The sequence below is a fragment of the Lynx rufus genome, unplaced genomic scaffold (genome assembly GCF_022079265.1).
Source record: "Lynx rufus isolate CCGP_SWC_20201006 ecotype Redwood Valley unplaced genomic scaffold, mLynRuf1.p SCAF_24, whole genome shotgun sequence".
NCBI lineage: Eukaryota > Metazoa > Chordata > Mammalia > Carnivora > Felidae > Lynx > Lynx rufus.
The window spans coordinates 1,285,824-1,299,142 of NW_025814839.1; the positions used below are offsets into that span (position 1 = coordinate 1,285,824).

Consider the following 13,319-nt stretch of genomic DNA (forward strand, 5'->3'; position numbering starts at 1 on the left):
CTGTCTGCTTCTGCACGGGAGGGAAGCAAGATCCCGGAGGCTCAGGGGTCTGGCAAGAAGGAGACCCTCCATCTAGGATCTGTCGAAGGGCTGGGTCTGGTTTTTAAGTGGGTCAGAAGATCCGGCAGCCTGAGCTACCCTCAGAGTGGTCCAGAGACGTGTGAATCTGAGCAAAGGCTACTGATGTGTGATTAATTTACAAACAGGCGTGCAGAGTGGGACATTGTGTACACAGGAGCCTGCTGTTCCTGCAAAGCTGTGTCAAGATGTCACCAAGCTGGGTTTTATTTTAGTACCAAGTTATTGTACGTGTTTAGCACCAAGCCCATGTGGTGCCGTGTACGTGCTGGGCGGCCGACCTGGTGGTGTTATCACCTCCGGGAGGGGAGAAACCTTTGAGGTAGTTCCAGGCCCCACGCAGGTGGGCCCAGATTTGTTAAAAGCCCAGAGCAGCTCCCCAGATGCACAGAAAGTGTCTCACGGGCGATGTCTCCGCATGAGGAAAGGTCAGTGCACGTCCAGGACACGGGGCCTCGTGTTGCCCCACGTCTGCCCTCCACCCCGGCCAGCTGCATCCTTCCCCCAACCAGATCACCTCCCCATGACCTGCGCGGACTCAGAAGGTAGATTGTGAGATTTCAGAATGGCTGCACAAAGAAAAACGCCTTAGCTGATTTGGAATTCTCAATCATTTTTGACCTTGGGGTAGGGTGAAACTTATCTTACTGCCCTTTTGGAGGAAAGGTTTACTTAGCAGGTGAATAACCTTGCAGAAGGTCAAAAGAGGATGCACCATCCTGCCGTTAGTCAGGACTTTCCTGGTTGAGAATAACAGAAGTCCCGTTCGAGCGAGCTCCGGCCTAAGGGGGGCCTGCTGGGAATGCGCGCATCAGCGCGGGGGTTACCGGGGCAGAGGACAGGGCAGTCGGCCTCAGCAGCCGCCGGGGTTGTGGATCCGAGGCTGCCAGGACTTGTGTTCGTGCTCAGCTCCGCCGAGGCCTGTGTGCCAGCTCCGTTGTCCCAGACTGGCTCCTGCACGGAGAGGACGGGGCTGTTGACACCTTCCCGCCTTTGCCACCAGGGGAGGGCCAGCTCCTGTTCTCTTTGACCCCAGGCTTAAATAAAGGTGCCGGCATTAAAAAAAAATTTAATGTTTATTTCTATTTGAGAGAGAGAGAGAGAACACATGTGCATGAGCAGGGGAGGGGCAGAGAGCTGGAGACAGAATCCAAAGCAGGCTTCAGGCTCTGAGCTGTGAACTGTCAGCACAGAGCTTGAAGCGGGGCTCGAATCCATGAGCAGTGAGATCATGACCTGAGCCAAAGTCAGAAGCCCAACTGACTGAGCCACCCAGGCGCCCCAGGATGCCTGCATTTTAAGCAGAGGCAAGATCACAGTTTGCAGATTGAGGGCAACATTTCAGCCTTCTCTTCCTCCTCCAAATCCTCTGTGTGGTGGAACAAATATTATTAAATATCCAGGTGGGCAAAGTGATGCCTTTAGTGTATCAGAAACCATGATGAGTCAGCAAAGGATAGAGTGAAAACAGAATGAGGCTGAGAAAGGAAACAATGGCCAAATTGTACCCAGGAGGTAGAGAGGTTTCTAGGTATGTGCCAAGCCTAGATGTGTGACATGTGAGGACCAGGAAGGGTCCTCAGGTGACCTACCCGGTTTGGTGGGTAAATGCGGATGTAGAATGAGTACAACTGTCAAGTTTTCTCTCTTGTTGGGGAAGGAAAGGTGGACCTTTATTAAATCTGGGCACTCTGGAGAATCATGTGTTTAACTTTAAATATTTAGAGGCGCCTGGGGTGGCTCAGTTGGTTGAGCCTCTGACTTCAGCTCAGGTCATGATCTCACAGTTTGTGGGTTCGAGCCCCACGTTGGGCTCTGTGCTGACAGCTCAGAGCCTGGAGTCGGCTTCAGATTCTGTGTCTCCCTCTCTCTCTCCCCCTCCTATGCTCATGCCCATTCTCTCTCTCTCTCTCTCTCTCTCTCTCTCAAAAGTAAATAAACATTAAGAAAATTTAAAAAAATATATATTAAAGAGTGTCCCTGGGATCTGGCCCACGCTCTGTTTGTGTAAATAAAGTTTTATTGGAACACAGCCACACCCAGTTGTTAGTGTATTTTCTGTGGTTGCTTTCCTGCTATAGTGGCAGAGCTGAGTAGTTACAGCATAGACTATCTGGCCCACAAAGCCTAAAATAATTACTGTATGGCCCTTAAATGGAAAAAGTTTGCTGACCCTGCTTTAGAAAAATGAAAACCAACACAAAAAATCTAGTGTAGTAGAGGGGAAAAAAAGATATATCTAACAAAACAAAACGAATCCAATAAAGAGCAAAGAAGTAAGGAGATAAATATAATAAATAGAAAATGGCAAGAATTAGTCACTAAGCACATCAAATATCACTAAGCGCAATATCACTAAGCACACTAATATCACTAAGCACAATATCACTAAGCACAATATCAAATATCACTAAGCACAATAATTGTGAACAGAGACAGTCTCTCAGAATCAGCTAAAAAATTTCTTTGAATGAGACTGAAAAAAAAAAGAAACCATTTAAGAAGAAAATAAAAGGATGAGGAAAGAAATCCCTAACAAACAGAGCAAAGAAAGCAAATGAGCAATTTAATATCAGATGAAAAGAGAAGTAAAATGAAAATATTTTAGGGATAGAGGAATTGCTTCAGCTGATAAAAAGAATATTCCACCGGAAGTTAAAGTGAAAAGATGTGGACTTTCTGTACTTAACAATGTAGCTTCAAATACAGTAAATAAAAACTGATGCTATTATGAGTGAAAAAATGACACATATAAAGTAACAGTGTTGAGCTTTGAAAGTCTCTAAGACGTCTACATAGATGCACCCAGATGATGAAGTTGTGTAGAACTTAATACACACACACACACACACACACACACACACACACACACACACACAAATAAGTACAAGGAAAACTGGGGAAGTGTGATTAAAATCTATAGATCTTATCAGTGTCAGTATCCTGCCTGTGCTATTATAGTCTTGTAAAATGTTACCATTAGGAGAAACTGGATAGTGTGCGAGCAATCTCTCTGTATTATTCCTTACGACTGCATGTGAATTGACAAGAAAAATCTTCAAGAGATACAAAAAACAAGAGTTTTTTGTACATTAGGTACAAAAAACTGAGTAACTCTTAGGTTAGATGAGAGTCAAAGCGAAAATTTTATTATTTTTTAAAAACTGTTTATTCACTTTTGAGAGAGAGAGAGAACACAAGCAGGAAAGGGGCAGAGAGAGAGAGAGAGGGAGACACAGAATCCGAAGCAGGCTCTAGGCTCTGAGCTGGTAGCACAGAGCCTGATGTGTGGCTTGAACCCACAAGCTGTGAGATCATGACCTGAGCCAAGTCCGACGCTTAACCAGCTGAGCCACCCAGATGCCCCCAAAGTGAAAAATTTTAAACTACAGTATTTTCAATGAAGAGCAGTAAGGCCATTGAATATAAAGCCTATGGAGTGAAGGCAAATTGGTAGTCAAAGGACAATCTGTAGCCCTAAATTCATTTATTAAGAGGCAAGCAAGGCTAAACATGATTGAAGTCAGCTGTCAATTCAAGAAGCTAGAAAAATAAACTCAGAGAAGATAAAAAGATATCATTACACATGAAGTCAGAAAACAAAATTCATTAATAATTCTAAAAGCATGTTCTTTGGAAAGACTAACAAAAGAAACGCAACTTTGGTTAAGTCTGATGTAAAAAAAAAAGCAGAAGGCACAAGCAAGAAAGAGAATATAACTACAGAGGGGATTTTTAAAAATATTTATGCATTTTTGGGAGAACACAAACGGGAGGGGCAGAGAAAGCGGGGCAGAGGATCTGAAGCGGTCTCTGTGCTGACAGCATGGACTGATGTGGGGCTCGAACTCACAAACTGTGAGATCATGACCTGAGCCAAAGTCAGATGCTTAACCGACTGAGCCACCCAGGTGCCCCTTTTTTGCTGTTTTTTAAATTTTTTTTTCCAGAAGAGATTTTAAAAAGAAAAGACTGTTATATGCACCTTTACGCCAATTAATTAGAAAATCTAAGTGAAACATAGGACTTTCTGAGAAAATAAAAACTACCAAAACTGGCTTCTCCAGAAAATAAATTTGCCCCGAAAACAGGACTGAAGTCTCCCAAAGATTTCAAGCATCTTTCCCTTTCAAGAAATAGATAATACTCGTGTCATATAGCCTATTTCGAAACATACAAAAACATGAAGGAGCCCTCGTATCAAAGTCAGAGGATAACTCAGCCAAACCACAGGCCAGTCTCACTTTTGAATAGAAACCTGAATTCTTTCTGGAAAAAAAAAAAAAATTAATTCAGCCAAACATTAAAAGAATAATAAGAATGACCAGTAGGATTTATCCCAAGAGTAGAAGGAAGATTTAGTTACTAGAACTTTTCGTCGAATTTAGTGTATTGACTGTTTGCTTTTTTTCCCCCCTAAGTAGTTGTTCAAAATGAAGATGGTTCTTATTGTACAATAGACCAACCTTTGCCATTTGCTTGCTGCTGAGGGAGTCCAGGGAGAACCTTGTCACACTGTCCTTTCCTGTGTACTGTCCCTGAGGGTGTTCAACAGGTGGGGCCGCAGGAGGCCACGTCCCCTTTATTGGGGTGACAGAGGGAAGGCAGCGTGCTGCAGTGAATAGAGTGAAAAGTGTCACGCCAGGCGACACTGAGAAGAAACTGTAGAAATTATAAGGTCCAGGCTGCTGAGAGAGGTTACACCCTGACGGAGAGTGTGCTTTGAATTGTACCCTCTTCCCCACCCCCCACCTGCATATGTGACCTTATTTGGAAATAGGGTCTTTGCAGATGTAATCAGGTTAAGGTTCTACTGGAGTTGAGTGGGTCCTAAGTCCACTGACTGGCGTCCTTATAAGAAGGATTTACAAGGTCTTGTAACAGGGTCCTTATAAGAAGGTCCCTGTGAAGACACAGGGACCCAGAGACACAAAGAGAATGGCCCGTGACAGCAGATGCAGCAGGGAGCCGAAAAATGCCCAGGATCCAGGATCGCCAGCAACTCCCAGAAGCTAAGAGGGAACCGACCTTACGGACACCTTAATTTCAGACTTCTGGCCTCCAGAACCATCAGCGAATAAATGTATTATTTAAAGCCACCCAGTTTGTGGTCCTTTGTGACAGCAGCCCCAGCAAATAAATATACTTGTTATCTGTTCTGGAGGATGACAAGGGTGAGCTCAACCCCCCCCCCGCCCCCAACCCATTCTTCAGACCGACTGCTAGCTGGGAGTTGAGGGTGGTCTCAGACAGGCAGTAACCCAGGCGTTTGCTGAAGCAAGTGTAAATCTTCTCAGAAAGCACAGGCCCTCGTCCTGAGTCTCAGAGGATTTTCTCCGCGTAACTTCCACAGAAAATGAGCAGTTCGTCCTCAAAAATAACGAAGCATCAGAAGAGAGAAGACACCATGAGCCAGAGCCAGCACGAACCATTCACAGCAGAAACAGACCCTCGGGACCTCAGCTACAGCAATATTTAGGCAGAGAAGAGAAAATAACTGTGTTCGATGCGTTTGAATAAATAGAAGGCAGGGTTGGAAAACCGTGCAGGGAATAAGAAGCTGTAAAAAATGATGAAGCAGATCTGAAAAAGAACCAAATAGAACTTCAGTAGGAACGTAGGCATAGCTGAAGCAGGAGTTAGTGACTGGAAGCCACATGTGAAGAAATCATCCAGAAAACAGCAAAGGGAAGGGAAGGAAGCCATAGAAAAGATAAGCCACATGGAGAAGGGAAACACCTGACTTTCATCTGATTAGAATTCCACAAAGAGTAGAGAAAAATAAGCTCGAGTCATGTTTGGAGAGAGAATTGCTAAGAATTTTCCAGAACTGGTGAAAGATAAGAGGGGTTTGGAGAGAGAGGACGGTGCTGGAGAAGCGAGATTCAGCTCATAAAAGATAGCTAATTCTTCCGTCAGGTCCTAGGCTTGGGGCTAGATTCCAGCCTGGCCCCCAGAATGACTCAAGAGATACCAAAGTCTTCACCCTGATTCCTCTTCGATTTTGGTCAGTTCTTCTGCCCCAAAGGGTGGTTCCTGAGAATTGAAGGATCCTCATGCTAGGACAAGGTTTCAGTGACGAGTGGACCTTGAGACTGTTGAAAACATTGCCCCAGATCAAGCAGGGCCCTTTCCCTGCACTGCCCAACTCAGGGGACTGCCAATCTTATAGTCCACAAGAATGTCATCTCTTGGAGTTGGGCAGTGCACAGCCTGTGCAGCTGAACTGGGCAACCCAACTACCCCTGATGCCGCCTTTCCCCAAGTTATGTGCCCATGGGGTTTTCCAAGTTTAACCAGAGGGTTTTTTTTTCCTTTGTGTTTTCTTTCCTCCCTCCCTCCCACGATGGGGTGGCATCCATCATCGGCAGGAGGATTTTATGGGGCGATGAAGGGAAACTAATAGCACTGCAAAGAAGAGCTGGGAAATTTTCCAGGCGTACAGTGTTCTCCGGCAGCCCTGGGACGCCTGGCTGTAAAGGCCACGCTTCTCAGTGAGATAGAGCAAGGCCTGGGCAGAGTTGTACAGACACATGGGTTTTCATGTGCATACACACACAGCTCCCCCTCGGGACACTGGCTGCTCCTTTTGGCTCAGGAGGGAACCAGGCCTGCTTGCTCCCTACTGAGTGAGCACTTGCACCCAGTTGTTGGTGGCCCGAGGTGCTTGGACCCTTGCTTACCCAAGGGCACAGTAGGTCAAGCCTGGATCACAGGCCGGGAAATAGGGATTCTGGTTCCATCCTGCTCTTGACTCGCTGTGTGGCCCCGTCAAGTGACTCAGCCCCTCGCGGCTTTCCTCTTCCCACCTTTCTCTGGCTACTTCCAAACAATGACTTCCTAACGAGAATGTGGCGGCCTGGTGTGATACATTGTAATGCACTGAGCATATCTGAGAGCAGGTGGCAGCCACTGTAAGATATTTGGGCCCCTGGGTGTTGCTGGATCTCTGGATCTCACTCAAGGCCACGCTTGTCTTTCCCAAAACACCCCCGTAGGAAAGGGGTTGAGATGGCCCCGGATGCCCCCCATGCCCTCCATGGATAACAGCATGCAGCCCTGTGTGTGTCTGAGGTTTATGCCCCTGCATACTCTCGGGGGAACAGGGTGGGGGGGGGGGAGGGGGGAGGAAGGGGGGAGGCAAGTCTGGCTCCCTGAACAGTCTGAGTCACAGACGCTATCAAGAAACTGGGTTTGTTATTCCAGGGACGGCAAGGCGCTATTCTTGGAGAATCTTTTAGTTGCTCTGAGGAACAGCTAACAGAGCAGTTTGTAATTAGCACTTTGGCTGCTCAGTGGCATTATCTGCCTGAACATTCACCAAGCAAACCTTCTTGAGTACCTACTAAGTGCCAGGCCCCTGCTCCCCAGCACCTGCAGGGAATGAAAAGGCAAACAGGGCAGATTTGCTGTAATTTCTTCCGGCTGGGAATGAGGCAGGCGAGGCCCCCAGCGTGGGGTTGCCTGCGCTGTGTACACGTAAATCAGATCGCTCGAGAGCGTGGTAAGCAGCGGGGTCCTCCCCGGAGGGGCACGGCATCTGGCGTTGGGCCAGTATCACGGCAAGGAGCCAGCCGTGCCGAGTCTCAGGTACCGGCTTCAACAGGCACAGCAGAGGCTGGAGTTAGGAACTCACCTGGGTTATTCCAATAGAAGGAAGCATGCCGGGCGGCTAGAGCAGGGTGAGGCAGGCAGGCCCGGCCCGGGGGTCAGCATCTTCCTTCCTTTTTTTTTTTTTTTTTTTTTTCAACGTTTATTTATTTCTGGGACAGAGAGAGACAGAGCATGAACGGGGGAGGGGCAGAGAGAGAGGGAGACACAGAATCGGAAACAGGCTCCAGGCTCCGAGCCATCAGCCCAGAGCCCGACGCGGGGCTCGAACTCCCGGACCGCGAGATCGCGACCTGGCTGAAGTCGGACGCCCAACCGACTGCGCCACCCAGGCGCCCCTCTTCCTTCCTTTTTAAGGGTGAGTAATATCCCCCAGCAGGTCTTTGATAACTCAGGCAATGTCTGTCTTGTCATGTGGCCTAGAGGCTCCCAGTGGGCTCTGTTGTGGTCCCCCGGAACCTTAGCACTTGGTACAGATCCTGACATCTGGCTCGGTAAATACCCCTGGATACGTGAAGTTCAGAGGGAAGCCAGCATACGATTTCTTGGGGCACCTGGGTGGCTCAGTTGGTTAGGCATCTGACTTCGGCTCAGGTCGTGATCTCGTGGTTCATGAAATGTGAGCCCCGCGTCAGGCTCTGTGCTGACAGCTCAGAGCCTGGAGCCTGCTTGTTTTCTGTGTGTCCCTCTCTCTGCCCCTCTCCCACTCGCGCTCTGTCTCTGTCTCTCAAAAATGAATAAAAATGTTAAAAAAAATTAAAATAAAAGACTTCTTGCTGAGGGGGGAGGTTGGAGGGGCTTATTGAGACTTGGATTTAAGGAACTTATCTGCCAGGTTATAAAGTTGAGATTTTATCTTCAATAAATCATCCAAATTACCCTCCCTCAGCAATGCAGTTAAGATTTGGGCTGGAACCAAGGAGTCTGTATTTTGAAAGAAATACCAACCTTTATTTCCAGGATCGGTCAGAAACATTAAATTAAAACCAAGTAATCACTCTCAGATGGAGTTTATGTGGGTTTTCCCTCGGCTGCAAGGTTTGCATTCACTACAAAGTAATCCAAAAGGGAAAATAAAAGCACCTCTCTAAATCATGCATCTTTGTAAACAAGTGTTAAAGCTATCCTGTTGGCTTACGTTATATCTGATATATAACGTATATATATATCTGATATATTCTGATGCAGCCACCATAAGTCCATCAATAAATGTCTCAGGCCTTGGGCACACCACTTAAATTCTTGGTTCCTTCCAAAAATGGGGCGCACTTGTCTTTTCCACCTTGGAGGATCGATCTGAAAAAGCAAGAGTATAAAGCGAAAGGCTTTTATAAGCCATAAAGCGCTATTAATAATGCTAAGGGTATATATTTATATAAATTGGTGCAAACGTGATTACGATTGTTCAGTTCTTGAGCCGTTTCTCTTGGCTGCACAGAAAGATAAACTTGACTCCGGTGCTTACTGAGTGATGGGCGGGGGACAGGGGGCTTCAAAGACACGGAGCCATAGTTTCTGCCGCTATGAAAACGGATGTCATAGCCATGAAGCAGGATGTTATTCTGCCATAAAAAGGAAGGGGGTACGGATCCAGGCCGCGCGGGTGAACCTCAAAGACATGATGCTAAGTTAGAGAAGCCAGACAGAAAAGGCCACACATGGTGCGAATCCATTTATGTGAAATGTCCGGGTGTGCAAACCCATAGGGACAGAACGCGGATGAATGAGTGCCGGCGAGTTGGTGGGGGTGAGGGTGGGGGTGGGGACAGAGAGTGAGTGCTCACGGGTACTGGGTTTCCTTTTGGGGTGAGGAAATGTTCTGGAATTCGGTAGTGGTGATGGTTGCACAGCTCTGTAAATATACTGAAAACTACTGAAGTGCACACTTTAAAAGGATGAACTGTATGGCATGTGAATTGCATCTCAATTAAACAAATAGATAACTGGGGGTCATGTATTTAACACAAGGCAGTTGTGAGGATTAAGTAACTCATAGTTTACACTGACTATGTAAAGCGGACGAAGGGGTTTATGCGCCGAGGGACCGAGAAGAAAGTGTGGTTTTGCGTGTGTTGGGAGGTGGGATAAGATGAGACCCTGGTGGGGCCTCCAGGAGAGTCAGTGTTGGACAGACTGGACATTTCCTCCTCCAACCTCCTCACTGAGGGTGGGGGGTGGGGGTAGGAGGGAGGCGGCTAAGGCTCTGACCTCTCAGTTTCTCTGGAATCTGTACCTTCAAAGAGCACTCCACCTGGTTCCTGGGCCCCGGCAAGTTTGGGAACCACGGTGTCGGGCACTATGGGGAGCTGTGGGCGGTTTCTCAGAGCTAATGGCTTTAATACTCCACTGGACCCGCCCCCCACTGGGCTGTAGCGTCTGCAGAAAGAGCCCTGGGTATCAAGCCATGAGAGCTTGCCCTAAAGCGGGCAGGACTAGGGACCCCGACTCCTAAACCCCACCACGGAGTCTGTGCCCCTCTGGATCGGAGGTCAGCCCCACGGGGCCACTTGCCGAGGCTGCATGATCCCGGCTGTGTTTTGTTGGAACAAAAACCGAAGCATAATCTATAGCTTACGGCCAATCAGCTTGGAGCCAACCAGAGTCTCGCATCCGCTGGGCTCCGAGCAGAGGTTTGTCGGTGGGTGTGCAGGTCTGTCCAAGGGCTGGGCTACCTGCCTGCCACCTGCACGTGCTCCATCAGTGGGTGTTAAATACAGGAAGTAACGGAGGTGGAGACGTGATGGAGCACCGAGAATCGGCTTAGCCGCGCCGGGGTCGCTGGCGGCCCCGACCGGTGCCTTTGTAGCGGAGTAGTGGGTTGAAAGAGATTAGGAACATGGAAACTGCAAGCGTAGCTAAGTCTTAGGAGGAGTTTTGCTATAAAGGGGGAGCAGAGAGATGGGGTGGGGTTAAGAGAGCCGTGGGGGTATTGTTTGCGTGTTGTAAACACGGGGGCCGATCCTTGCATGTGTGTGTGCTGGCGGCGGGGGAGACTCCCGTAGGAAGGCACAGGCCGACGGCAGGTCAGCTCCCCGTGGGAGCCCCTGTCATGGGGCAGCGGGTGCGGGTGGGGGGACTTGACCCAAGGGGGGAACTTGAGGAAAGAAAGAAGAGGATTGGAGAGAGGTACACGATGGTGGCGGGAGCTGGATCGCTGTAGCAGGCTTGCTGGGTGCTGGGCCCACCCGGGGTGTCCAGTCGTAACCCGGAGCCCAGGCTGGCCTGAGAAGTGGGCACTCGGCACTGTCTGCTGCGATTGTCACTGACGCTTACTTAGGTTATCGCTGTCACACTGCCGTTGTAACAAGGGGCCATCACCCGTCTGGGGGGAAATCCCAGCTCTGCCTCTCAGCAGACTCGGGTGCCCCGAAGCTGCTTCTTCCGGGGGGGGGGGGCGGGAGTTGATGAGCAAAGGTGCTTTGGGCCGAGCTCTGTGCCAGATACCGGCATAACCAGAGCCCCACTGGCCTAGAGGTGCCCCCACTTCCAAACATCTGAGGGGTCCCCCCTTCTTCTGCCTCAGTAGCTGGGGGGCATTCTTACCCCAGAGCGGTGCTCATCTCCAAGGCCAACACGCTCTTGGGAGGCCCAGATGCAGGACCTTCGGTGAGCAGACACGCGCACTGCTGACAGCGCCCGGGAAAGGTGACCACCGGGTGGAAGGCCCCTGAGCACGCCCCAGCCGAAGGCTGTGTGAGCCACCGCCTGCCGCCAGGCTGGTAGGCGAGGTCCCTCTGGATTTGTGTTTCCCTCGTCACATGTACGTGTCCAGTGGCCTTCTTAAAACAGCTCAGGCTTGTTGGAGCCGTGCTGAGTGCTCACTGTGGGGAGCACCCCCTGGAGGCCCGCGTGGTGACGGTCAGGGCAGCAGTGGCCGGCAGGATCCCCCAAGGGCGAGGAGTACAGAGCAGGAGGTGAGTGCTGGCTCGAGCCCCTCATGTTGGCCCAGAGGATCTGGCTCTCAGTTTTCAGTTCCCCACGTGCACATCTCCTCTCCCCTTTCCCCCACAAGTGACGTTGGAATTTGCGGGCTCGTCAAGGGAGTAGGAGTCAGGAAATCGGGGCACTGATACCCCTTGGCTTGCAGTCCTTGGCAGGGCACCCACCCTCTCTGGGTCTGCCTCGCTTTCTGCGCCGCAGCCATGAAAAACCCTCCCGCTGAACCCCCTGGCTGCCATTCGGGTTGAGGTGTTACAGGTGAAAAGCTACACAGCCCTCAAGCATTTCCTAAGGGTCTCGCTCCTACCACCCCAAGCTCCTAGCCCCGCAGAGCAGCACCTGCCCTGCAGTGCCCCCAGCGGCCACTGTCCCTTGGGGTCTGATGGCCAAGCCCTGCAGTGGCTTGGCAGAGGTCCCCAGCTTGGCCCTCCGGGTGCACGGTGACGGGATTTATGGCCTTCCCTGGGATGTCAGTAACTGCAGGGGTGCCCAAGGCTTTGGGGCTCCATGGGTCCTGCTTCCATTGCTCAGGCCAGAGCAGGGGGTGAGGCTGTGTCCTCTGGCTCTTCCCACCTGTGAAATCCAGGTCTCACTCTCATTTATAAGGTGACCGTTGACCTGGGGTGTGGTGGAGGGTGGGGGGAACGTCCTTTACCTTTTCCTCCAGAGAAATCTTGGTGGAAGTCCAACATCTAACAGCTAAAGACGGAACACCCTTGGGGGCAGGGATTGGACCCCCCCTCCCCCAGCTCCTTCCAGCCCAGACTTTCCTGGGGGATGTGCCTACTACCCCCAGGGACAGAGAGGCAGCCCATGGGTGCTAACTTCATGCACACGCTCCCCCACCCCACCCCTGGCCTGGCAGGCACGTCCCTGGGGCACAAGGGGGTTGTCCCCTATTCATCTGGAGCCTGCCTTCCCTCAATGTGGATGGTGGGGGAGAGCTGCCCACGTGGGGGCAGATGAAGTTCTCTTACCTGCTTCTGCCCCTGATTAGGGGCCAGCAGACTTGGGAAGCCGAGAGCAGAGGAAAGGGGGCTTTCCTGGAGGATGTGGGGGAGAGACCCAGGGTAACCAGAAGGGGTGCTCCAGATGCTCTGAGGCTGCCAGCCGTCCTCCACGCGGTCACAAATGTCTAGGCAGGCTCCGACGGCCTGGCTCAGAGTTGCTCCCAGACCTAATGGCCAGAATGCAGCTGAGTTGCGTTTGGACAGATCCCATCCCCCTTGTCTCCGCACAGCCTCGCTCCTCAATTCCATCTGTGACGTCAAACCCCAGCTAATCGTGGAAAAACAGATTAAGTTCCATAAACTCAATTTTCTCGCTTCCCTCCCCGCCACGGCCTTTGCCCTACCCGCTGTGTCGCCTGCCCTCTTGAGCCCAGCCCCGGCAACCCGCCAGGCTTCACCAAAGTCCCTTCAGCCTGGCCACCCCAGCCCCTTCCTCACCATGCCCGGGGGGTCACTGAAGACCTTTGGGCTTCCAGCCTGGGAGGCCCTGAGATGTGTCCTGCCCTTGACCCCTCAGGCAAAACCAGGTGTTTTGGTCATCTCCATCCTCCTTTTTTTTTTTTGTCTTCCTCATATGGGTTCAGATGGGACAGGCTGCCTGAGGAGGAGGGGGTGACGGCCCTTCCCCCTGTCTGCCTGTGCCAGAGCCCTGGCCTGGAGCTCTCTGGACCTTGTGCCTTG

At 50.6% G+C, this 13,319-nt stretch overlaps 1 protein-coding gene and 1 long non-coding RNA gene across 11 annotated transcripts in view; one reads left to right on the top strand and one right to left on the bottom strand.

The window, feature by feature from the left end:
- Window positions 1–13,319, top strand: part of PITPNM2 (phosphatidylinositol transfer protein membrane associated 2) — a 145,348-nt gene that overhangs the window by 85,161 nt on the left and 46,868 nt on the right. The gene's annotated exons all lie outside the window — the stretch shown is intronic.
- LOC124518292 (uncharacterized) lies at window positions 672–5,815 on the bottom strand. Its single transcript, XR_006963647.1, has 3 exons — window positions 5,295–5,815; window positions 4,545–4,690; window positions 672–1,032 (listed from the first exon to the last, which is right to left on the bottom strand). It is a non-coding gene; the product is annotated as an uncharacterized LOC124518292 (long non-coding RNA).